The sequence below is a fragment of the Hyla sarda genome, unplaced genomic scaffold, assembly GCF_029499605.1.
Source record: "Hyla sarda isolate aHylSar1 unplaced genomic scaffold, aHylSar1.hap1 scaffold_564, whole genome shotgun sequence".
NCBI lineage: Eukaryota > Metazoa > Chordata > Amphibia > Anura > Hylidae > Hyla > Hyla sarda.
The window spans coordinates 191119-217415 of NW_026610576.1; the positions used below are offsets into that span (position 1 = coordinate 191119).

The 26297-nt window shown below is 48.5% G+C and overlaps 8 non-coding genes and 2 pseudogenes across 8 annotated transcripts; all 10 read right to left on the reverse strand.

Annotated features, from left to right (window-relative positions):
- Nucleotides 1–1077: 1077 nt before the first annotated feature.
- On the reverse strand, nt 1078–1268 carry LOC130339956 (U2 spliceosomal RNA). Its single transcript, XR_008880179.1, has one exon. It is a non-coding gene; the product is annotated as a U2 spliceosomal RNA (small nuclear RNA).
- A 2081-nt stretch (nt 1269–3349) lies between these two features.
- On the reverse strand, nt 3350–3540 carry LOC130340001 (U2 spliceosomal RNA). Its single transcript, XR_008880213.1, has one exon. It is a non-coding gene; the product is annotated as a U2 spliceosomal RNA (small nuclear RNA).
- A 2090-nt stretch (nt 3541–5630) lies between these two features.
- LOC130339957 (U2 spliceosomal RNA) lies at nt 5631–5821 on the reverse strand. Its single transcript, XR_008880180.1, has one exon. It is a non-coding gene; the product is annotated as a U2 spliceosomal RNA (small nuclear RNA).
- Nucleotides 5822–7911: 2090 nt separating this feature from the next.
- Nucleotides 7912–8084, reverse strand: LOC130339975 (U2 spliceosomal RNA; annotated as a pseudogene).
- A 5759-nt stretch (nt 8085–13843) lies between these two features.
- LOC130339978 (U2 spliceosomal RNA) lies at nt 13844–14020 on the reverse strand (annotated as a pseudogene).
- A 2093-nt stretch (nt 14021–16113) lies between these two features.
- LOC130339958 (U2 spliceosomal RNA) lies at nt 16114–16304 on the reverse strand. Its single transcript, XR_008880181.1, has one exon. It is a non-coding gene; the product is annotated as a U2 spliceosomal RNA (small nuclear RNA).
- A 2078-nt stretch (nt 16305–18382) lies between these two features.
- On the reverse strand, nt 18383–18573 carry LOC130339960 (U2 spliceosomal RNA). Its single transcript, XR_008880182.1, has one exon. It is a non-coding gene; the product is annotated as a U2 spliceosomal RNA (small nuclear RNA).
- A 2077-nt stretch (nt 18574–20650) lies between these two features.
- Nucleotides 20651–20841, reverse strand: LOC130339961 (U2 spliceosomal RNA). The gene has a single exon (XR_008880183.1). It is a non-coding gene; the product is annotated as a U2 spliceosomal RNA (small nuclear RNA).
- A 2092-nt stretch (nt 20842–22933) lies between these two features.
- LOC130339969 (U2 spliceosomal RNA) lies at nt 22934–23126 on the reverse strand. The gene has a single exon (XR_008880191.1). It is a non-coding gene; the product is annotated as a U2 spliceosomal RNA (small nuclear RNA).
- Nucleotides 23127–25228: 2102 nt separating this feature from the next.
- LOC130339963 (U2 spliceosomal RNA) lies at nt 25229–25419 on the reverse strand. Its single transcript, XR_008880185.1, has one exon. It is a non-coding gene; the product is annotated as a U2 spliceosomal RNA (small nuclear RNA).
- Nucleotides 25420–26297: the final 878 nt, after the last annotated feature.

Consider the following 26297-nt stretch of genomic DNA (forward strand, 5'->3'; position numbering starts at 1 on the left):
TTTCGCCTCTTTTCTGGGCGTATTATTCTTCTTTTTCTTCTTTTTTTTCGTCTAATGCATACCCCATCAGTGCAGCAATGCTTATTCAATACCGCCAGCAGATGGAGACACTGGGGGATAATTTTCTAAGGATTTATACTGATTTTTCCTGTCTGAATTTGTCGCACAGAAAGTTGCAGGCCAAATATGTGTGACATTTCTGCGACTTTAGCTTCTAGAGCATTTTTACAACATTATACATAGGTGCTGAATACATAAAAAGCGACTGTTCAGCGACAGACAAGTCGCATCGGCTGAAAGTAGGCCAGAATGTCAGTCCATGTTGGAGCAGGTTTAGATACAGTCTAAAGTATAGATCTCAAAGTCTGTGCACAGAATTTAGCAAGGGCCTCGCACCTTCTGATGCATCAGGTAGGTGCACAATAGCATAGCCTAACCCTCTGTACTTTGGTCTATATTGATGCGGGACATAGACAGCCAGCTGATGACCAATCCATTAGTGCAATGGATGGCTGGAAGCATTTGTCTTTGCCTTTGCAATACCACAGAAGCAATGCATGGTCAATGTACAGCAATGACACACCTGTGTGAACAGCCAGGAGACCCCCCCCATGTTATGTTACATAGTTACATAGTTAGTACGGTCGAAAAAAGACATATGTCCATCAAGTTCAACCAGGGAATTAAGGGGTAGGGGTGTGGCGCGATATTGGGGAAGGGATGAGATTTTATATTTCTTCATAAGCATTAATCTTATTTTGTCAATTAGGAACATTCAGCACCCACCCGCTATCAAGGCAGCTGCCTATCATGTCATGCCCTACCTGCACAGGTGTGCTGGCTACTCAAATGATCCAATTAAGGAGGCCATTTAGTCAGCAGCAGCAGAAGTCCTGTGCCTGGACGCTCCAACAGCGGCCAGACACAAGCAGAAGCAGAAGCAGCAGAAGCAGCAGCAGCACCACCTTTTGTTTTTTGGCTGCAGCAGCAGCAGCAAGGCCCACAGGGCTGGCTAGCTGGCTAGCCAGCAAGCAGGTAGCAATGAAAGTAGGAATCTTTCTTTTTAACCCTGTAAGGGGGTGGTGCACTGTACCCGAAGATACTGCCATATCGGGTCAATGCATAGGGCGACGGAAGCAAGCTTCGAAATCGGCCCCCGTTCTCAAAAATCCATTTAATATATGGTCCCCAGATAGGGGACGTATCAGATATTAAACTGATAAGAACAGATACTACACTTGATCTTAGCCAAAAGGCCGAGAAGCGATAACCGTGAAAGGGGCGGGCCCAACAAGGTCCCCTTCATGGGCACTATCACTGCTTGCTGTCAGGGAGGCTGCCAGACAATTTTCCATGCACACTCTGGGCTGGGGGGCAGTCAACCACCAGTACACACAGCAGAACCTAAACCCATACCATTATTGCTAAGCAGCAAGACAGGGGCCCATTGCACTCCCACGGGGCCTTTTTAAATGCAATCCATAACCCGGATTTGCCAGGAACCCTTCTTACTCCTCCTACTTGCATGTGACACTGGGCTTAGGATCTGCATAGGAAACACACACACAAGCACACACCTACCTTTGTTGCCTGCAGATGCCTCCTTGGCTGTCCCCAAACGGTATCAAACCAACACCCACGGGAAGCTGTAAGCATAGAGGACATGCCTGCACCCCATTGGACTTACCTGTGTGGGTTAAATCCGGGTTATTTGACAACCTATGGCGGTGATGGTTCTGCTCAGGCAGAGCAGTGCTGATGCTCCTCATAAAGCTGTCGCTGCTGTGAAGGTTCTAGGTGACATCACAAATCCCTATGGTTACATACACAACAAAGCTGGGTTGTTGTTGTTTACACTCTGCAAGGCCTGTGGAAGTGAGTGACATCATAGCACTGTAGTTCTGAGGGTTCTAGATGGATGCAACAATCTCCTGTTGCTTCTATGAAGGCCATAATAGACGACATCACCAAACAGCTCCATAGTCACATACACAGCAAAGGAGAGATGTTGTTTACACCTAGTGATGTCAGTGGTATTGAGTGACATCACAGCACAGTGCTAAGGCTCCTGGGCCTGGACACAGCAGCGGCTGCAATATCTCAACGGAGAATACGTTTATATATATGTGTGTGTGTGCGCGTATATATATATATATATATATATATATATATATATATATTCTCCGCCGAAATCACTTTTAAACCCATTTCCACCTTTTTTTCCCTTCTCTTCCTCTTACTTTTTTTTCACGTTTTTTTACGTTTTTCTCCTTTTCGCCTCTTTTCTGGGCGTATTATTCTTCTTTTTCTTCTTTTTTTTCGTCTAATGCATACCCCATCAGTGCAGCAATGCTTATTCAATACCGCCAGCAGATGGAGACACTGGGGGATAATTTTCTAAGGATTTATACTGATTTTTCCTGTCTGAATTTGTCGCACAGAAAGTTGCAGGCCAAATATGTGTGACATTTCTGCGACTTTAGCTTCTAGAGCATTTTTACAACATTATACATAGGTGCTGAATACATAAAAAGCGACTGTTCAGCCACAGACAAGTCGCATCGGCTGAAAGTAGGCCAGAATGTCAGTCCATGTTGGAGCAGGTTTAGATACAGTCTAAAGTATAGATCTCAAAGTCTGTGCACAGAATTTAGCAAGGGCCTCGCACCTTCTGATGCATCAGGTAGGTGCACAATAGCATAGCCTAACCCTCTGTACTTTGGTCTATATTGATGCGGGACATAGACAGCCAGCTGATGACCAATCCATTAGTGCAATGGATGGCTGGAAGCATTTGTCTTTGCCTTTGCAATACCACAGAAGCAATGCATGGTCAATGTACAGCAATGACACACCTGTGTGAACAGCCAGGAGACCCCCCCCATGTTATGTTACATAGTTACATAGTTAGTACGGTCGAAAAAAGACATATGTCCATCAAGTTCAACCAGGGAATTAAGGGGTAGGGGTGTGGCGCGATATTGGGGAAGGGATGAGATTTTATATTTCTTCATAAGCATTAATCTTATTTTGTCAATTAGGAACATTCAGCACCCACCCGCTATCAAGGCAGCTGCCTATCATGTCATGCCCTACCTGCACAGGTGTGCTGGCTACTCAAATGATCCAATTAAGGAGGCCATTTAGTCAGCAGCAGCAGAAGTCCTGTGCCTGGACGCTCCAACAGCGGCCAGACACAAGCAGAAGCAGAAGCAGCAGAAGCAGCAGCAGCACCACCTTTTGTTTTTTGGCTGCAGCAGCAGCAGCAAGGCCCACAGGGCTGGCTAGCTGGCTAGCCAGCAAGCAGGTAGCAATGAAAGTAGGAATCTTTCTTTTTAACCCTGTAAGGGGGTGGTGCACTGTACCCGAAGATACTGCCATATCGGGTCAATGCATAGGGCGACGGAAGCAAGCTTCGAAATCGGCCCCCGTTCTCAAAAATCCATTTAATATATGGTCCCCAGATAGGGGACATATCAGATATTAAACTGATAAGAACAGATACTACACTTGATCTTAGCCAAAAGGCCGAGAAGCGATAACCGTGAAAGGGGCGGGCCCAACAAGGTCCCCTTCATGGGCACTATCACTGCTTGCTGTCAGGGAGGCTGCCAGACAATTTTCCATGCACACTCTGGGCTGGGGGGCAGTCAACCACCAGTACACACAGCAGAACCTAAACCCATACCATTATTGCTAAGCAGCAAGACAGGGGCCCATTGCACTCCCACGGGGCCTTTTTAAATGCAATCCATAACCCGGATTTGCCAGGAACCCTTCTTACTCCTCCTACTTGCATGTGACACTGGGCTTAGGATCTGCATAGGAAACACACACACAAGCACACACCTACCTTTGTTGCCTGCAGATGCCTCCTTGGCTGTCCCCAAACGGTATCAAACCAACACCCACGGGAAGCTGTAAGCATAGAGGACATGCCTGCACCCCATTGGACTTACCTGTGTGGGTTAAATCCGGGTTATTTGACAACCTATGGCGGTGATGGTTCTGCTCAGGCAGAGCAGTGCTGATGCTCCTCATAAAGCTGTCGCTGCTGTGAAGGTTCTAGGTGACATCACAAATCCCTATGGTTACATACACAACAAAGCTGGGTTGTTGTTGTTTACACTCTGCAAGGCCTGTGGAAGTGAGTGACATCATAGCACTGTAGTTCTGAGGGTTCTAGATGGATGCAACAATCTCCTGTTGCTTCTATGAAGGCCATAATAGACGACATCACCAAACAGCTCCATAGTCACATACACAGCAAAGGAGAGATGTTGTTTACACCTAGTGATGTCAGTGGTATTGAGTGACATCACAGCACAGTGCTAAGGCTCCTGGGCCTGGACACAGCAGCGGCTGCAATATCTCAACGGAGAATACGTTTATATATATGTGTGTGTGTGCGCGTATATATATATATATATATATATATATATATATATATATATATATATTTCTCCGCCGAAATCACTTTTAAACCCATTTCCACCTTTTTTTCCCTTCTCTTCCTCTTACTTTTTTTTCACGTTTTTTTACGTTTTTCTCCTTTTCGCCTCTTTTCTGGGCGTATTATTCTTCTTTTTCTTCTTTTTTTTCGTCTAATGCATACCCCATCAGTGCAGCAATGCTTATTCAATACCGCCAGCAGATGGAGACACTGGGGGATAATTTTCTAAGGATTTATACTGATTTTTCCTGTCTGAATTTGTCGCACAGAAAGTTGCAGGCCAAATATGTGTGACATTTCTGCGACTTTAGCTTCTAGAGCATTTTTACAACATTATACATAGGTGCTGAATACATAAAAAGCGACTGTTCAGCCACAGACAAGTCGCATCGGCTGAAAGTAGGCCAGAATGTCAGTCCATGTTGGAGCAGGTTTAGATACAGTCTAAAGTATAGATCTCAAAGTCTGTGCACAGAATTTAGCAAGGGCCTCGCACCTTCTGATGCATCAGGTAGGTGCACAATAGCATAGCCTAACCCTCTGTACTTTGGTCTATATTGATGCGGGACATAGACAGCCAGCTGATGACCAATCCATTAGTGCAATGGATGGCTGGAAGCATTTGTCTTTGCCTTTGCAATACCACAGAAGCAATGCATGGTCAATGTACAGCAATGACACACCTGTGTGAACAGCCAGGAGACCCCCCCCATGTTATGTTACATAGTTACATAGTTAGTACGGTCGAAAAAAGACATATGTCCATCAAGTTCAACCAGGGAATTAAGGGGTAGGGGTGTGGCGCGATATTGGGGAAGGGATGAGATTTTATATTTCTTCATAAGCATTAATCTTATTTTGTCAATTAGGAACATTCAGCACCCACCCGCTATCAAGGCAGCTGCCTATCATGTCATGCCCTACCTGCACAGGTGTGCTGGCTACTCAAATGATCCAATTAAGGAGGCCATTTAGTCAGCAGCAGCAGAAGTCCTGTGCCTGGACGCTCCAACAGCGGCCAGACACAAGCAGAAGCAGAAGCAGCAGAAGCAGCAGCAGCACCACCTTTTGTTTTTTGGCTGCAGCAGCAGCAGCAAGGCCCACAGGGCTGGCTAGCTGGCTAGCCAGCAAGCAGGTAGCAATGAAAGTAGGAATCTTTCTTTTTAACCCTGTAAGGGGGTGGTGCACTGTACCCGAAGATACTGCCATATCGGGTCAATGCATAGGGCGACGGAAGCAAGCTTCGAAATCGGCCCCCGTTCTCAAAAATCCATTTAATATATGGTCCCCAGATAGGGGACGTATCAGATATTAAACTGATAAGAACAGATACTACACTTGATCTTAGCCAAAAGGCCGAGAAGCGATAACCGTGAAAGGGGCGGGCCCAACAAGGTCCCCTTCATGGGCACTATCACTGCTTGCTGTCAGGGAGGCTGCCAGACAATTTTCCATGCACACTCTGGGCTGGGGGGCAGTCAACCACCAGTACACACAGCAGAACCTAAACCCATACCATTATTGCTAAGCAGCAAGACAGGGGCCCATTGCACTCCCACGGGGCCTTTTTAAATGCAATCCATAACCCGGATTTGCCAGGAACCCTTCTTACTCCTCCTACTTGCATGTGACACTGGGCTTAGGATCTGCATAGGAAACACACACACAAGCACACACCTACCTTTGTTGCCTGCAGATGCCTCCTTGGCTGTCCCCAAACGGTATCAAACCAACACCCACGGGAAGCTGTAAGCATAGAGGACATGCCTGCACCCCATTGGACTTACCTGTGTGGGTTAAATCCGGGTTATTTGACAACCTATGGCGGTGATGGTTCTGCTCAGGCAGAGCAGTGCTGATGCTCCTCATAAAGCTGTCGCTGCTGTGAAGGTTCTAGGTGACATCACAAATCCCTATGGTTACATACACAACAAAGCTGGGTTGTTGTTGTTTACACTCTGCAAGGCCTGTGGAAGTGAGTGACATCATAGCACTGTAGTTCTGAGGGTTCTAGATGGATGCAACAATCTCCTGTTGCTTCTATGAAGGCCATAATAGACGACATCACCAAACAGCTCCATAGTCACATACACAGCAAAGGAGAGATGTTGTTTACACCTAGTGATGTCAGTGGTATTGAGTGACATCACAGCACAGTGCTAAGGCTCCTGGGCCTGGACACAGCAGCGGCTGCAATATCTCAACGGAGAATACGTTTATATATATGTGTGTGTGTGCGCGTATATATATATATATATATATATATATATATATATATATATATATATTTCTCCGCCGAAATCACTTTTAAACCCATTTCCACCTTTTTTTCCCTTCTCTTCCTCTTACTTTTTTTTCACGTTTTTTTACGTTTTTCTCCTTTTCGCCTCTTTTCTGGGCGTATTATTCTTCTTTTTCTTCTTTTTTTTCGTCTAATGCATACCCCATCAGTGCAGCAATGCTTATTCAATACCGCCAGCAGATGGAGACACTGGGGGATAATTTTCTAAGGATTTATACTGATTTTTCCTGTCTGAATTTGTCGCACAGAAAGTTGCAGGCCAAATATGTGTGACATTTCTGCGACTTTAGCTTCTAGAGCATTTTTACAACATTATACATAGGTGCTGAATACATAAAAAGCGACTGTTCAGCGACAGACAAGTCGCATCGGCTGAAAGTAGGCCAGAATGTCAGTCCATGTTGGAGCAGGTTTAGATACAGTCTAAAGTATAGATCTCAAAGTCTGTGCACAGAATTTAGCAAGGGCCTCGCACCTTCTGATGCATCAGGTAGGTGCACAATAGCATAGCCTAACCCTCTGTACTTTGGTCTATATTGATGCGGGACATAGACAGCCAGCTGATGACCAATCCATTAGTGCAATGGATGGCTGGAAGCATTTGTCTTTGCCTTTGCAATACCACAGAAGCAATGCATGGTCAATGTACAGCAATGACACACCTGTGTGAACAGCCAGGAGACCCCCCCCATGTTATGTTACATAGTTACATAGTTAGTACGGTCGAAAAAAGACATATGTCCATCAAGTTCAACCAGGGAATTAAGGGGTAGGGGTGTGGCGCGATATTGGGGAAGGGATGAGATTTTATATTTCTTCATAAGCATTAATCTTATTTTGTCAATTAGGAACATTCAGCACCCACCCGCTATCAAGGCAGCTGCCTATCATGTCATGCCCTACCTGCACAGGTGTGCTGGCTACTCAAATGATCCAATTAAGGAGGCCATTTAGTCAGCAGCAGCAGAAGTCCTGTGCCTGGACGCTCCAACAGCGGCCAGACACAAGCAGAAGCAGAAGCAGCAGAAGCAGCAGCAGCACCACCTTTTGTTTTTTGGCTGCAGCAGCAGCAGCAAGGCCCACAGGGCTGGCTAGCTGGCTAGCCAGCAAGCAGGTAGCAATGAAAGTAGGAATCTTTCTTTTTAACCCTGTAAGGGGGTGGTGCACTGTACCCGAAGATACTGCCATATCGGGTCAATGCATAGGGTGACGGAAGCAAGCTTCGAAATCGGCCCCCGTTCTCAAAAATCCATTTAATATATGGTCCCCAGATAGGGGACGTATCAGATATTAAACTGATAAGAACAGATTTTTTTGATTGAAAGAGCTTTATTTTCCGTTCAGTCATTACAAGTCGTACAATAAATTACAGTCACACAAAGCATGATAGTACAATACACAGCAAAGGTTCCCTAAGCTATACATCGCACACCATGCTACTCTAACATTCAGCTCAATCCTGCAATATAAAGGCACAAGAGATCAAACAAAAACCAAATAATACAATCTGTGATCGGGGTAGGGGTGTGGGCGACTATGTGGGGGTAGGGAGGGGGCGGATCACAGGGCCAAACTGTTGGGCTGTATCTTCAGGGAGACATGGGAGAAGGAGAGGGGTCTTCACTCCTCTTCTTCCTCATCAACGGCCGAGCTGTCCAAGATGGAATAGTCTCTAAGCAGGTTCTTGATGAACCTGCGGCAGTCCCGGACGGACATGTTTTCCCTGTTGATCACGAGGCGGTTCCTGGCAAGCCACACTGCGTCCTTAAAACAGTTCATAAGGCGCCAGGCCTCCTGGATGGCCTCCACGTCGTGGGTCCCAGGGAACAGGCCGTAAAGCACCGAATGGTACGATAGGCAGCTCCTGGGCACTGAGTCTCTGAGTTCCTGTTCTAGGGCGTCCAACAGACCCTGTGCAAAGGGGCACTGCCAAAACACGTGGAAAGATGTTTCCTCCACGTAGGGGCAACGGGGGCAGTACCGGGTCTTGCACAGGTTGCGGGCATGCATGAATGACCTGAGAGAGAGACCTCCCATGACGGCCATCCACGACAAGTCCTTGTGTCCATTGGTAAGCCGCTTTGAGGCCACATTGTTCCAAACTGTCTCTGCAGTGGCTGCGGGGAGTCCCGGAACCAGCTCGGTCGAGTCCTTAGCTCGGATGAGCTTGTGGATTGTCTTTGGCTTCCATAGGTCTGGTTTCAGTCCTTCCAGCTGGTGCTCCCTCACAAACCGGACAACATCCCCATAGAACCAGGGAGTGTTCCAGTTGTAAGGGATGGAGCTGTCCCACTTGTCCCAGCCCAGCTGTCTCCAGAGGGGCATGAGAAGCAAGCGAGACATGGACCTGCCCGCTGAGCCAGTCTTTTCTACAAGAGTCCGCTGCACCGTGACACATGCAAAGGAGGCCCTCAGCAGAGCGGGGATGTCGGGTATTCCCTTCCCACCCTTGCGGGGTTCCTTGTACATCACGGTCCTCTTGACTCTGTCCATTTTGCCCCAGACGAAGCCAAACACTGTCCGGGTGATGGCCTTGCAAACGGTGGTATGGGGAGGCCAGGCCTGTGCGGTATATTGGAGCACAGGCAAAACTTCACTCCGCAGGACAAGTGCCTTGCCTTCCATCGTGAGCTTTCTGGAGCTCCACAGTCCGATCTTTGAGTTTATCCTTCCTAGTCGGTCTTGCCAAGACTTAAGGGCCGCTCCTTCCTTCCCGAACCAGACTCCAAGAATTTGAATGAAGTCCGGCTTAACGGCAAAGGGGAAGGGGGCGGAAGAAGCCAGGTGCCACTCCCCGAAGAGCATGGCCTCCGACTTCCCGCAGTTGACTTTTGCCCCCGAAGCTCTGCCGAAGTCCTCGCAGGTCTGGACGAGTGCAGTCACCGAACGCTGGTCAGCGCAGAAGACGGTCACGTCGTCCATGTAGAGCGAGCACTTGACCTCGTGGCGATCTGGTCCTGGTGCGGTGATCCCTCTGATCTCTCCATTCTGCCGGATAGTCTCAGCGAAGAGCTCTATAACACAAACAAAAAGGAGAGGTGAAAGAGGGCAGCCTTGTCTAACCCCTGAAAGAATGGGAAAGGGGTCAGTCTTCCAGCCGTTCACCAACACCGTGCTGTAAATGTCAAAATACATAACGTTAACAAAAGAGCAAAACATCTTCCCCAGACCCAGCCTGCGCAAAACCCTGTCCATGAATGCGTGGGAGACACGGTCGAACGCCTTCTCCTGATCTAAGCTGACCAGGGCGGCGCGGCCCCCGCGGTCCTGGATGTAATGGACCGTGTCTCTCACAAGGGCAAGGCTGTCGGCAATCCTGCGGCCAGGAATGCTGCAGGTCTGGTCCGGATGGACGATCTGCCCCATGACAGGTTTCAGCCTGTTGGCCAGCACCTTGGCGAGGATCTTGTAGTCCACGTTCAGGAGAGAGATGGGACGCCAGTTTTTCAGGTCACATCTCTCCCCCTTCCGCTTATACAAGATCGTGATCATCCCCTCCCTCAACGACGGAGGCATTCTGCCCCCCACCACCATCTCCTCGTACACCTCCAACAGGTCCGTACAGATCAGGTCACCCAGCGCTACGTAGAGCTCGGCCGGGAGACCGTCACTGCCCGGGGTCCTGCCGGGCTTAAGGGATTTAGCGGCAGAGAGCAGCTCCCCCACCGTCAAGGGATCGTCCATAGCCGCCGCACCTGCGGGATCAACAACGTTAGTGACACCTGACAGGAACCTCTCGGCGGCTTCGGGGTCGGATGACTTGGGGGCGTAGAGGTTGCTGTAGAAGTCGTGGACGACCCCCATCACTTCCTCCTTGCCGCTCCTCATGTGTCCGGTCTCATCTCGCAGCTCAGTCAGGGGCGTGTGGCCGGCATGGAGCTTCCTGAAAAAGAAAGAGTTACATTTCTCACCCTTCTCCAGGTTCTCCACCTTGGAACGAAAGACGATTCGCTTGGATTCCTCCTCAAAGTGCCTTTTCAAGCTCTTTTTGGTCTCCTCCAGCTCCTCCCTGACGTCCCAGCCACACTGGAGCAGGTCCTGCAGGGACCGCAGCTCGCGCTGCAGTTTCCTCAAGTCCCACTTCTTCGCACACGCCTGTTGTCTGCCTTTTGCCTGAAAGAAACAACGGAATTCGACTTTAACATATTCCCACCAATCGCTGATGCACTTGAACAGACATTTGTCATTTCGCCATACAAGGTAAGCATCCCTAAGTTCCTCCATGACCTCCCTCTGCTCCAACAGGGCACAATTCAACTTCCAGGAGCCCGGGCCAGGTGGGAATCCATGGCCCAGAGTCCCCCGGAATCGAATGGCCCTGTGGTCAGAGAAGAAGCAGGGGACCATAGAGTACGACACCTTTCTGACTGCTCTCGAAGTGAAGATGAAGTCTATCCGAGAACGGAGCGAGCCATCGGGGCGGCTCCACGTATAGTTTACGGAGCCGTTCCCGATGGACCCGACAACGTCCTGCAAGGATGCCTCCGTCACCATCTCAATCAGCAGTTTAGACGTCACGTCCAGGTTGGCGGATGTGCCAGAACTGCGCCCTTCCACCTCAATGGGGCAGTTGAAGTCACCACCCAACACCACTGCCCTAGTGGTGGCGAGTTCAGCCCGCAGGGCCTGGAGAACCTCCAGTCGGACATCCCTCTCAGGGGAGGCATACACGTTGATGAGCCGCACGGGCTCACCCGCCCAGGAACCGTCTGCGACAAGAAGTCTGCCACAGACGAGCTCCCGGACGGAATCAAGTGCAAAGTTACCTCCCCTGATCAGGATGGCCACCCCCGCAGACCTATTGTCGCCCCCACCAGACCAGTAGGAAGGGCCGTGAGGCCACTGCCTGGCCAGATGGTTGTAAGACCTAGAAGCAGACAAAGCACATTCCTGCAACATGTAAACATCACACCTCTGGGAATCTAAGAACGTAAGAACAGTCTGAAATCTGAACCAAGCTCTAATACTCCTCACATTAATGCAGAAGATGTTGAGATCAGCCATGGGAATAAAAAGAGAGGTTAGTTCTGATACTAGTTACCAGTCTGGTCGGACGGGTCCTCTTCTCTGGCGCCTGTCGGCTCCTGTGGCTTCTCGTAGCGCCCTTCCAAGAACTCGTCGTAGACCGTGTTGGACGGAGTGTCCAGGATTTTCTTAACCTCTGGGTCCTGCAGCAGCTCCTCCATAGATTGAGCTTGGACTGGCTCTGCTTGGACCTGCTCCACTTGGGCCTGCTCCATCACCTCCTCTCCTTCTGAAGCCTCAAGGCTCTCGCAGACCTGCTCCATCTCCTCCTCCTCATCTGAAGCTTGAGGGGTCTCGCAGGTCTCGATTATCTTTCTTTTGTGGGACTCTTCTGATACGTTGTCCCTTCCTTTCCTCTTCCTCTGTATGGTACCTGGGGGAGGAAGCACAGGAAAGTCCTCCGAAGGGCGGGCACCAGCAGCTGGAGGGGGGTTAGGTGCTGCTGGGCCAGGAGAGAAAGGAGGCTGGGTGGGGCGGGGGGCAGGAGAGAGTGCCCGGGCAGGGGAGGACGGGGCAGGGGTGGGCCGGGCAGGGGAGGACGGGGCAGGGGTGGGCCGGGGTGGGGTACGGGGGGCAGGGGTGGGGCGGGATGGGGCAGGAGGGGCGGGGGTGGGACGGGATGGGGCAGGAGGGGCAGGGGTGGGACGGGATGGGGCAGGAGGGGCAGGGGTGGGACGGGATGGGGCAGGGGTGGGACGGGATGGGGCAGGGGTGGGGCGGGATGGGGCAGGAGATGGGGCAGGAGGGGCAGGGGATGGGGCGGGAGGGGCAGGGGAGGGGCGGGACGGGGCAGGGGTGGTGGCTTTCGCCTTCTTACCCTCCTTGGTCGGCTTGGCCATCCGTGGTGCTGGCTCCGGAGCTGGGGCTGGCTTCGGTGCTCTCGCTGCCACAGATGCCCATGTTCTCTCCCTCTGGGGGCAGTCCTTGTAGCTGTGGGCTGCCAGTCCGCAGAGGTTGCAGGTCTTGCTCTTGGGGCAGTCCTTGGTCGTGTGACCCGTCACACGGCAATACCTGCAGGCATCCTCCGTACAGTCCTTGCCCTCGTGGCCCATCTTGCCACATCTCCTGCAGGTCTGCGGCATGTCCGGGTAGAAGATAAGTCCTGTGGAGTTGCCCAAGGAAAATGTCGTTGGCAGGTGCTGTAGTCCGTCTGGAGAAGCAGGGTTCTTGTTGAGTCTGACGACCACAGACCACTTGCAGGTCCAGTATCCGAGTGAGTTCAGGATGCGGGTGGGCTCCCTCACCACGGTGCAGAAGCGCTTCAGGAAGGTCGAGATGTCCGTGCCTGGGGTGTGTGGGTTCCGCATTGAGACCGTCACCCGCCTCTCCTCTCTTTGAATAAGGCAGTTGCCCACAAAGCGAGAGAAAGGGGATTCGGGACTCGCCGCTTTCACCACCTCCCAGTATCTTCTACAGGTCCCAATGGTGGCAAAGGTGATGTAGAAGATTCCCGAAAAGAAGGTTGCTATTCCCAGGGTGTCAGCCGTGGGGAAGCCTTGATCCGCCAGCATCTTCTTGCAGAACACGTCGTGGGACATGTCCGGCACCCTTCCGTCCACGGGCTTGAGCTTCAAGGCAACAGTCTGCCTCATCCAGGGCTCCAGGGTTGGAGCTTCCAGGTTAGGAATTCTGCCGCCCTTCTGCCTTGCCGTGGTGGAGGTTGAAGCTTGCTTTGGTTGGGGCTGGACCTCCAGGCCTTGCCCTGCAGCCTCCTGGGTGGACTTGCTGGTTGAGGCCATGGCTTCTTCCAGCAGGCTCTTTTCCGCTTCCTTGCTTGCTTGTGGAGAGAGGCTTCGCAAAGTCTTCTTTCCCGGGTGGGAGGAGCTATGCAGATCCGGTCCCGGTGGGAGGAGCTATGCAAATCCTTCTCCAGAGGCAGCGAGTTTCTTCGAAAAGATTCTGCGCCGCCTTCCTCTTCGCCGCTGTTCCGGAATTCACCGCCGATTCCCTTCTTCCAGGTTATTCGTCGGCTTCTTCCGGAGCTGCAGTCTTCAAGATCTTCTCCTTCTTCAGATGTTCCGAGGCAGGCAGGAGACGATCTTCAGGTGGTATGCTCTAGAGAAATGCGGTTCTAATAAGAACGAAAAGTACTGCAATCGTACTACGCAAAATCTCTACCACAATGCTTGGAGTTCTTCAGACCGTAGCGATCATGGTATCTCCCCTGCCAGGTAAGTATCTGTTCTAACTGATAAGAACAGATACTACACTTGATCTTAGCCAAAAGGCCGAGAAGCGATAACCGTGAAAGGGGCGGGCCCAACAAGGTCCCCTTCATGGGCACTATCACTGCTTGCTGTCAGGGAGGCTGCCAGACAATTTTCCATGCACACTCTGGGCTGGGGGGCAGTCAACCACCAGTACACACAGCAGAACCTAAACCCATACCATTATTGCTAAGCAGCAAGACAGGGGCCCATTGCACTCCCACGGGGCCTTTTTAAATGCAATCCATAACCCGGATTTGCCAGGAACCCTTCTTACTCCTCCTACTTGCATGTGACACTGGGCTTAGGATCTGCATAGGAAACACACACACAAGCACACACCTACCTTTGTTGCCTGCAGATGCCTCCTTGGCTGTCCCCAAACGGTATCAAACCAACACCCACGGGAAGCTGTAAGCATAGAGGACATGCCTGCACCCCATTGGACTTACCTGTGTGGGTTAAATCCGGGTTATTTGACAACCTATGGCGGTGATGGTTCTGCTCAGGCAGAGCAGTGCTGATGCTCCTCATAAAGCTGTCGCTGCTGTGAAGGTTCTAGGTGACATCACAAATCCCTATGGTTACATACACAACAAAGCTGGGTTGTTGTTGTTTACACTCTGCAAGGCCTGTGGAAGTGAGTGACATCATAGCACTGTAGTTCTGAGGGTTCTAGATGGATGCAACAATCTCCTGTTGCTTCTATGAAGGCCATAATAGACGACATCACCAAACAGCTCCATAGTCACATACACAGCAAAGGAGAGATGTTGTTTACACCTAGTGATGTCAGTGGTATTGAGTGACATCACAGCACAGTGCTAAGGCTCCTGGGCCTGGACACAGCAGCGGCTGCAATATCTCAACGGAGAATACGTTTATATATATGTGTGTGTGTGCGCGTATATATATATATATATATATATATATATATATATATATATATATATATATCTCCGCCGAAATCACTTTTAAACCCATTTCCACCTTTTTTTCCCTTCTCTTCCTCTTACTTTTTTTTCACGTTTTTTTACGTTTTTCTCCTTTTCGCCTCTTTTCTGGGCGTATTATTCTTCTTTTTCTTCTTTTTTTTCGTCTAATGCATACCCCATCAGTGCAGCAATGCTTATTCAATACCGCCAGCAGATGGAGACACTGGGGGATAATTTTCTAAGGATTTATACTGATTTTTCCTGTCTGAATTTGTCGCACAGAAAGTTGCAGGCCAAATATGTGTGACATTTCTGCGACTTTAGCTTCTAGAGCATTTTTACAACATTATACATAGGTGCTGAATACATAAAAAGCGACTGTTCAGCGACAGACAAGTCGCATCGGCTGAAAGTAGGCCAGAATGTCAGTCCATGTTGGAGCAGGTTTAGATACAGTCTAAAGTATAGATCTCAAAGTCTGTGCACAGAATTTAGCAAGGGCCTCGCACCTTCTGATGCATCAGGTAGGTGCACAATAGCATAGCCTAACCCTCTGTACTTTGGTCTATATTGATGCGGGACATAGACAGCCAGCTGATGACCAATCCATTAGTGCAATGGATGGCTGGAAGCATTTGTCTTTGCCTTTGCAATACCACAGAAGCAATGCATGGTCAATGTACAGCAATGACACACCTGTGTGAACAGCCAGGAGACCCCCCCCCATGTTATGTTACATAGTTACATAGTTAGTACGGTCGAAAAAAGACATATGTCCATCAAGTTCAACCAGGGAATTAAGGGGTAGGGGTGTGGCGCGATATTGGGGAAGGGATGAGATTTTATATTTCTTCATAAGCATTAATCTTATTTTGTCAATTAGGAACATTCAGCACCCACCCGCTATCAAGGCAGCTGCCTATCATGTCATGCCCTACCTGCACAGGTGTGCTGGCTACTCAAATGATCCAATTAAGGAGGCCATTTAGTCAGCAGCAGCAGAAGTCCTGTGCCTGGACGCTCCAACAGCGGCCAGACACAAGCAGAAGCAGAAGCAGCAGAAGCAGCAGCAGCACCACCTTTTGTTTTTTGGCTGCAGCAGCAGCAGCAAGGCCCACAGGGCTGGCTAGCTGGCTAGCCAGCAAGCAGGTAGCAATGAAAGTAGGAATCTTTCTTTTTAACCCTGTAAGGGGGTGGTGCACTGTACCCGAAGATACTGCCATATCGGGTCAATGCATAGGGCGACGGAAGCAAGCTTCGAAATCGGCCCCCGTTCTCAAAAATCCATTTAATATATGGTCCCCAGATAGGGGACGTATCAGATATTAAACTGATAAGAACAGATACTACACTTGATCTTAGCCAAAAGGCCGAGAAGCGATAACCGTGAAAGGGGCGGGCCCAACAAGGTCCCCTTCATGGGCACTATCACTGCTTGCTGTCAGGGAGGCTGCCAGACAATTTTCCATGCACACTCTGGGCTGGGGGGCAGTCAACCACCAGTACACACAGCAGAACCTAAACCCATACCATTATTGCTAAGCAGCAAGACAGGGGCCCATTGCACTCCCACGGGGCCTTTTTAAATGCAATCCATAACCCGGATTTGCCAGGAACCCTTCTTACTCCTCCTACTTGCATGTGACACTGGGCTTAGGATCTGCATAGGAAACACACACACAAGCACACACCTACCTTTGTTGCCTGCAGATGCCTCCTTGGCTGTCCCCAAACGGTATCAAACCAACACCCACGGGAAGCTGTAAGCATAGAGGACATGCCTGCACCCCATTGGACTTACCTGTGTGGGTTAAATCCGGGTTATTTGACAACCTATGGCGGTGATGGTTCTGCTCAGGCAGAGCAGTGCTGATGCTCCTCATAAAGCTGTCGCTGCTGTGAAGGTTCTAGGTGACATCACAAATCCCTATGGTTACATACACAACAAAGCTGGGTTGTTGTTGTTTACACTCTGCAAGGCCTGTGGAAGTGAGTGACATCATAGCACTGTAGTTCTGAGGGTTCTAGATGGATGCAACAATCTCCTGTTGCTTCTATGAAGGCCATAATAGACGACATCACCAAACAGCTCCATAGTCACATACACAGCAAAGGAGAGATGTTGTTTACACCTAGTGATGTCAGTGGTATTGAGTGACATCACAGCACAGTGCTAAGGCTCCTGGGCCTGGACACAGCAGCGGCTGCAATATCTCAACGGAGAATACGTTTATATATATGTGTGTGTGTGCGCGTATATATATATATATATATATATATATATATTTCTCCGCCGAAATCACTTTTAAACCCATTTCCACCTTTTTTTCCCTTCTCTTCCTCTTACTTTTTTTTCACGTTTTTTTACGTTTTTCTCCTTTTCGCCTCTTTTCTGGGCGTATTATTCTTCTTTTTCTTCTTTTTTTTCGTCTAATGCATACCCCATCAGTGCAGCAATGCTTATTCAATACCGCCAGCAGATGGAGACACTGGGGGATAATTTTCTAAGGATTTATACTGATTTTTCCTGTCTGAATTTGTCGCACAGAAAGTTGCAGGCCAAATATGTGTGACATTTCTGCGACTTTAGCTTCTAGAGCATTTTTACAACATTATACATAGGTGCTGAATACATAAAAAGCGACTGTTCAGCGACAGACAAGTCGCATCGGCTGAAAGTAGGCCAGAATGTCAGTCCATGTTGGAGCAGGTTTAGATACAGTCTAAAGTATAGATCTCAAAGTCTGTGCACAGAATTTAGCAAGGGCCTCGCACCTTCTGATGCATCAGGTAGGTGCACAATAGCATAGCCTAACCCTCTGTACTTTGGTCTATATTGATGCGGGACATAGACAGCCAGCTGATGACCAATCCATTAGTGCAATGGATGGCTGGAAGCATTTGTCTTTGCCTTTGCAATACCACAGAAGCAATGCATGGTCAATGTACAGCAATGACACACCTGTGTGAACAGCCAGGAGACCCCCCCCCATGTTATGTTACATAGTTACATAGTTAGTACGGTCGAAAAAAGACATATGTCCATCAAGTTCAACCAGGGAATTAAGGGGTAGGGGTGTGGCGCGATATTGGGGAAGGGATGAGATTTTATATTTCTTCATAAGCATTAATCTTATTTTGTCAATTAGGAACATTCAGCACCCACCCGCTATCAAGGCAGCTGCCTATCATGTCATGCCCTACCTGCACAGGTGTGCTGGCTACTCAAATGATCCAATTAAGGAGGCCATTTAGTCAGCAGCAGCAGAAGTCCTGTGCCTGGACGCTCCAACAGCGGCCAGACACAAGCAGAAGCAGAAGCAGCAGAAGCAGCAGCAGCACCACCTTTTGTTTTTTGGCTGCAGCAGCAGCAGCAGCAAGGCCCACAGGGCTGGCTAGCTGGCTAGCCAGCAAGCAGGTAGCAATGAAAGTAGGAATCTTTCTTTTTAACCCTGTAAGGGGGTGGTGCACTGTACCCGAAGATACTGCCATATCGGGTCAATGCATAGGGCGACGGAAGCAAGCTTCGAAATCGGCCCCCGTTCTCAAAAATCCATTTAATATATGGTCCCCAGATAGGGGACGTATCAGATATTAAACTGATAAGAACAGATACTACACTTGATCTTAGCCAAAAGGCCGAGAAGCGATAACCGTGAAAGGGGCGGGCCCAACAAGGTCCCCTTCATGGGCACTATCACTGCTTGCTGTCAGGGAGGCTGCCAGACAATTTTCCATGCACACTCTGGGCTGGGGGGCAGTCAACCACCAGTACACACAGCAGAACCTAAACCCATACCATTATTGCTAAGCAGCAAGACAGGGGCCCATTGCACTCCCACGGGGCCTTTTTAAATGCAATCCATAACCCGGATTTGCCAGGAACCCTTCTTACTCCTCCTACTTGCATGTGACACTGGGCTTAGGATCTGCATAGGAAACACACACACAAGCACACACCTACCTTTGTTGCCTGCAGATGCCTCCTTGGCTGTCCCCAAACGGTATCAAACCAACACCCACGGGAAGCTGTAAGCATAGAGGACATGCCTGCACCCCATTGGACTTACCTGTGTGGGTTAAATCCGGGTTATTTGACAACCTATGGCGGTGATGGTTCTGCTCAGGCAGAGCAGTGCTGATGCTCCTCATAAAGCTGTCGCTGCTGTGAAGGTTCTAGGTGACATCACAAATCCCTATGGTTACATACACAACAAAGCTGGGTTGTTGTTGTTTACACTCTGCAAGGCCTGTGGAAGTGAGTGACATCATAGCACTGTAGTTCTGAGGGTTCTAGATGGATGCAACAATCTCCTGTTGCTTCTATGAAGGCCATAATAGACGACATCACCAAACAGCTCCATAGTCACATACACAGCAAAGGAGAGATGTTGTTTACACCTAGTGATGTCAGTGGTATTGAGTGACATCACAGCACAGTGCTAAGGCTCCTGGGCCTGGACACAGCAGCGGCTGCAATATCTCAACGGAGAATACGTTTATATATATGTGTGTGTGTGCGCGTATATATATATATATATATATATATATATATATATTTCTCCGCCGAAATCACTTTTAAACCCATTTCCACCTTTTTTTCCCTTCTCTTCCTCTTACTTTTTTTCACGTTTTTTTACGTTTTTCTCCTTTTCGCCTCTTTTCTGGGCGTATTATTCTTCTTTTTCTTCTTTTTTTTCGTCTAATGCATACCCCATCAGTGCAGCAATGCTTATTCAATACCGCCAGCAGATGGAGACACTGGGGGATAATTTTCTAAGGATTTATACTGATTTTTCCTGTCTGAATTTGTCGCACAGAAAGTTGCAGGCCAAATATGTGTGACATTTCTGCGACTTTAGCTTCTAGAGCATTTTTACAACATTATACATAGGTGCTGAATACATAAAAAGCGACTGTTCAGCGACAGACAAGTCGCATCGGCTGAAAGTAGGCCAGAATGTCAGTCCATGTTGGAGCAGGTTTAGATACAGTCTAAAGTATAGATCTCAAAGTCTGTGCACAGAATTTAGCAAGGGCCTCGCACCTTCTGATGCATCAGGTAGGTGCACAATAGCATAGCCTAACCCTCTGTACTTTGGTCTATATTGATGCGGGACATAGACAGCCAGCTGATGACCAATCCATTAGTGCAATGGATGGCTGGAAGCATTTGTCTTTGCCTTTGCAATACCACAGAAGCAATGCATGGTCAATGTACAGCAATGACACACCTGTGTGAACAGCCAGGAGACCCCCCCCATGTTATGTTACATAGTTACATAGTTAGTACGGTCGAAAAAAGACATATGTCCATCAAGTTCAACCAGGGAATTAAGGGGTAGGGGTGTGGCGCGATATTGGGGAAGGGATGAGATTTTATATTTCTTCATAAGCATTAATCTTATTTTGTCAATTAGGAACATTCAGCACCCACCCGCTATCAAGGCAGCTGCCTATCATGTCATGCCCTACCTGCACAGGTGTGCTGGCTACTCAAATGATCCAATTAAGGAGGCCATTTAGTCAGCAGCAGCAGAAGTCCTGTGCCTGGACGCTCCAACAGCGGCCAGACACAAGCAGAAGCAGAAGCAGCAGAAGCAGCAGCAGCACCACCTTTTGTTTTTTGGCTGCAGCAGCAGCAGCAAGGCCCACAGGGCTGGCTAGCTGGCTAGCCAGCAAGCAGGTAGCAATGAAAGTAGGAATCTTTCTTTTTAACCCTGTAAGGGGGTGGTGCACTGTACCCGAAGATACTGCCATATCGGGTCAATGCATAGGGCGACGGAAGCAAGCTTCGAAATCGGCCCCCGTTCTCAAAAATCCATTTAATATATGGTCCCCAGATAGGGGACGTATCAGATATTAAACTGATAAGAACAGATACTACACTTGATCTTAGCCAAAAGGCCGAGAAGCGATAACCGTGAAAGGGGCGGGCCCAACAAGGTCCCCTTCATGGGCACTATCACTGCTTGCTGTCAGGGAGGCTGCCAGACAATTTTCCATGCACACTCTGGGCTGGGGGGCAGTCAACCACCAGTACACACAGCAGAACCTAAACCCATACCATTATTGCTAAGCAGCAAGACAGGGGCCCATTGCACTCCCACGGGGCCTTTTTAAATGCAATCCATAACCCGGATTTGCCAGGAACCCTTCTTACTCCTCCTACTTGCATGTGACACTGGGCTTAGGATCTGCATAGGAAACACACACACAAGCACACACCTACCTTTGTTGCCTGCAGATGCCTCCTTGGCTGTCCCCAAACGGTATCAAACCAACACCCACGGGAAGCTGTAAGCATAGAGGACATGCCTGCACCCCATTGGACTTACCTGTGTGGGTTAAATCCGGGTTATTTGACAACCTATGGCGGTGATGGTTCTGCTCAGGCAGAGCAGTGCTGATGCTCCTCATAAAGCTGTCGCTGCTGTGAAGGTTCTAGGTGACATCACAAATCCCTATGGTTACATACACAACAAAGCTGGGTTGTTGTTGTTTACACTCTGCAAGGCCTGTGGAAGTGAGTGACATCATAGCACTGTAGTTCTGAGGGTTCTAGATGGATGCAACAATCTCCTGTTGCTTCTATGAAGGCCATAATAGACGACATCACCAAACAGCTCCATAGTCACATACACAGCAAAGGAGAGATGTTGTTTACACCTAGTGATGTCAGTGGTATTGAGTGACATCACAGCACAGTGCTAAGGCTCCTGGGCCTGGACACAGCAGCGGCTGCAATATCTCAACGGAGAATACGTTTATATATATGTGTGTGTGTGCGCGTATATATATATAATATATATATATATATATATATATTATATTTCTCCGCCGAAATCACTTTTAAACCCATTTCCACCTTTTTTTCCCTTCTCTTCCTCTTACTTTTTTTTCACGTTTTTTTACGTTTTTCTCCTTTTCGCCTCTTTTCTGGGCGTATTATTCTTCTTTTTCTTCTTTTTTTTCGTCTAATGCATACCCCATCAGTGCAGCAATGCTTATTCAATACCGCCAGCAGATGGAGACACTGGGGGATAATTTTCTAAGGATTTATACTGATTTTTCCTGTCTGAATTTGTCGCACAGAAAGTTGCAGGCCAAATATGTGTGACATTTCTGCGACTTTAGCTTCTAGAGCATTTTTACAACATTATACATAGGTGCTGAATACATAAAAAGCGACTGTTCAGCGGCAGACAAGTCGCATCGGCTGAAAGTAGGCCAGAATGTCAGTCCATGTTGGAGCAGGTTTAGATACAGTCTAAAGTATAGATCTCAAAGTCTGTGCACAGAATTTAGCAAGGGCCTCGCACCTTCTGATGCATCAGGTAGGTGCACAATAGCATAGCCTAACCCTCTGTACTTTGGTCTATATTGATGCGGGACATAGACAGCCAGCTGATGACCAATCCATTAGGTGCAATGGATGGCTGGAAGCATTTGTCTTTGCCTTTGCAATACCACAGAAGCAATGCATGGTCCAATGTACAGGCAATGACACACCTGTGTGAACAGCCAGGAGACCCCCCCCATGTTATGTTACATAGTTACATAGTTAGTACGGTCCGAAAAAGACATATGTCCATCAAGTTCAACCAGGGAATTAAGGGGGTAGGGGTGTGGCGCGATATTGGGGAAGGGATGAGATTTTATATTTCTTCATAAGCATTAATCTTATTTTGTCAATTAGGAACATTCAGCACACCCACCCGCTATCAAGGCAGCTGCCTATCATGTCATGCCCCTACCTGCACAGGTGTGCTGGCTACTCAAATGATCCAATTAAGGAGGCCATTTAGTCAGCAGCAGCAGAAGTCCCTGTGCCTGGACGCTCCAACAGCGGCCAGACACAAGCAGAAGCAGAAGCAGCAGAAGCAGCAGCAGCACCACCTTTTGTTTTTTGGCTGCAGCAGCAGCAGCAAGGCCCACAGGGCTGGCTAGCTGGCTAGCCAGCAAGCAGGTAGCAATGAAAGTAGGAATCTTTCTTTTTAACCCTGTAAGGGGGTGGTGCACTGTACCCGAAAGATACTGCCATATCGGGTCAATGCATAGGGCGACGGAAGCAAGCTTCGAAATCGGCCCCCCGTTCTCAAAAATCCATTTAATATATGGTCCCCAGATAGGGGACGTATCAGATATTAAACTGATAAGAACAGATACTACACTTGATCTTAGCCAAAAGGCCGAGAAGCGATAACCGTGAAAGGGGCGGGCCCAACAAGGTCCCCTTCATGGGCACTATCACTGCTTGCTGTCAGGGGAGGCTGCCAGACAATTTTCCATGCACACTCTGGGCTGGGGGGGCAGTCAACCACCAGTACACACAGCAGAACCTAAACCCATACCATTATTGCTAAGCAGCAAGACAGGGGCCCATTGCACTCCCACGGGGCCTTTTTAAATGCAATCCATAACCCGGATTTGCCAGGAACCCTTCTTACTCCTCCTACTTGCATGTGACACTGGGCTTAGGATCTGCATAGGAAACACACACACAAGCACACACCTACCTTTGTTGCCTGCAGATGCCTCCTTGGCTGTCCCCCAAACGGTATCAAACCAACACCCACGGGAAGCTGTAAGCATAGAGGACATGCCTGCACCCCATTGGACTTACCTGTGTGGGTTAAATCCGGGTTATTTGACAACCTATGGCGGTGATGGTTCTGCTCAGGCAGAGCAGTGCTGATGCTCCTCATAAAGCTGTCGCTGCTGTGAAGGTTCTAGGTGACATCACAAATCCCTATGGGTTACATACACAACAAAGCTGGTTGTTGTTGTTTACACTCTGCAAGGCCTGTGGAAGTGAGTGACATCATAGCACTGTAGTTCTGAAGGGTTCTAGATGGATGCAACAATCTCCTGTTGCTTCTATGAAGGCCATAATAGACGACATCACCAAACAGCTCCATAGTCACATACACAGCAAAGGAGAGATGTTGTTTACACCTAGTGATGTCAGTGGTATTGAGTGACATCACAGCACAGTGCTAAGGCTCCTGGGCCTGGACACAGCAGCGGCTGCAATATCTCAACGGAGAATACGTTTATATATATGTGTGTGTGTGCGCGTATATATATATATATATATATATATATATATATATTATATATATTATTCTCCGCCGAAATCACTTTTAAACACCATTTCCACCTTTTTTTCCCTTCTCTTCCTCTTACTTTTTTTTCACGTATTTTTACGTTTTTCTCCTTTTCGCCTCTTTTCTGGGCGTATTATTCTTCTTTTTTCTGCTTTTTTTTCGTCTAATGCATACCCCCATCAGTGCAGCAATGCTTATTCAATACCGCCCAGCAGATGGAGACACTGGGGGATAATTTTCTAAGGATTTATACTGATTTTTCCTGTCTGAATTTGTCGCACAGAAAGTTGCAGGCCAAATATGTGTGACATTTCTGCGACTTTAGCTTCTAGAGCATTTTTACAACATTATACATAGGTGCTGAATACATAAAAAGCGACTGTTCAGCGGCAGACAAGTCGCATCGGCTGAAAGTAGGCCAGAATGTCAGTCCATGTTGGAGCAGGTTTAGATACAGTCTAAAGTATAGATCTCAAAGTCTGTGCACAGAATTTAGCAAGGGCCTCGCACCTTCTGATGCATCAGGTAGGTGCACAATAGCATAGCCTAACCCTCTGTACTTTGGTCCTATATTGATGCGGGACATAGACAGCCAGCTGATGACCAATTCCATTAGTGCAATGGATGGCTGGAAGCATTTGTCTTTGCCTTTGCAATACCACAGAAGCAATGCATGGTCAATGTACAGCAATGACACACCTTGTGTGAACAGCCAGGAGACCCCCCCCATGTTATGTTACATAGTTACATAGTTAGTACGGTCCGAAAAAAGACATATGTCCCATCAAGTTCAACCAGGGAATTAAGGGGTAGGGGTGTGGCGCGATATTGGGGAAGGGATGAGATTTTATATTTCTTCATAAGCATTAATCTTATTTTGTCAATTAGGAACATTCAGCACCCACCCGCTATCAAGGCAGCTGCCTATCATGTCATGCCCTACCTGCACAGGTGTGCTGGCTACTCAAATGATCCAATTAAGGAGGCCATTTAGTCAGCAGCAGCAGAAGTCCTGTGCCTGGACGCTCCAACAGCGGCCAGACACAAGCAGAAGCAGAAGCAGCAGAAGCAGCAGCAGCACCACCTTTTGTTTTTTGGCTGCAGCAGCAGCAGCAAGGCCCACAGGGCTGGCTAGCTGGCTAGCCAGCAAGCAGGTAGCAATGAAAGTAGGAATCTTTCTTTTTAACCCTGTAAGGGGGTGGTGCACTGTACCCGAAGATACTGCCATATCGGGTCAATGCATAGGGCGACGGAAGCAAGCTTCGAAATCGGCCCCCGTTCTCAAAAATCCATTTAATATATGGTCCCCAGATAGGGGACGTATCAGATATTAAACTGATAAGAACAGATACTACACTTGATCTTAGCCAAAAGGCCGAGAAGCGATAACCGTGAAAGGGGGCGGGCCCAACAAGGTCCCCTTCATGGGCACTATCACTGCTTGCTGTCAGGGAGGCTGCCAGACAATTTTCCATGCACACTCTGGGCTGGGGGGCAGTCAACCACCAGTACACACAGCAGAACCTAAACCCATACCCCATTGCACTCCCACGGGGCCTTTTTAAATGCAATCCATAACCCGGATTTGCCAGGAACCCTTCTTACTCCTCCTACTTGCATGTGACACTGGGCTTAGGATCTGCATAGGAAACACACACACAAGCACACACCTACCTTTGTTGCCTGCAGATGCCTCCTTGGCTGTCCCCAAACGGTATCAAACCAACACCCACGGGAAGCTGTAAGCATAGAGGACATGCCTGCACCCCATTGGACTTACCTGTGTGGGTTAAATCCGGGTTATTTGACAACCTATGGCGGTGATGGTTCTGCTCAGGCAGAGCAGTGCTGATGCTCCTCATAAAGCTGTCGCTGCTGTGAAGGTTCTAGGTGACATCACAAATCCCTATGGTTACATACACAACAAAGCTGGGTTGTTGTTGTTTACACTCTGCAAGGCCTGTGGAAGTGAGTGACATCATAGCACTGTAGTTCTGAGGGTTCTAGATGGATGCAACAATCTCCTGTTGCTTCTATGAAGGCCATAATAGACGACATCACCAAACAGCTCCATAGTCACATACACAGCAAAGGAGAGATGTTGTTTACACCTAGTGATGTCAGTGGTATTGAGTGACATCACAGCACAGTGCTAAGGCTCCTGGGCCTGGACACAGCAGCGGCTGCAATATCTCAACGGAGAATACGTTTATATATATGTGTGTGTGTGCGCGTATATATATATATATATATATATATATATAT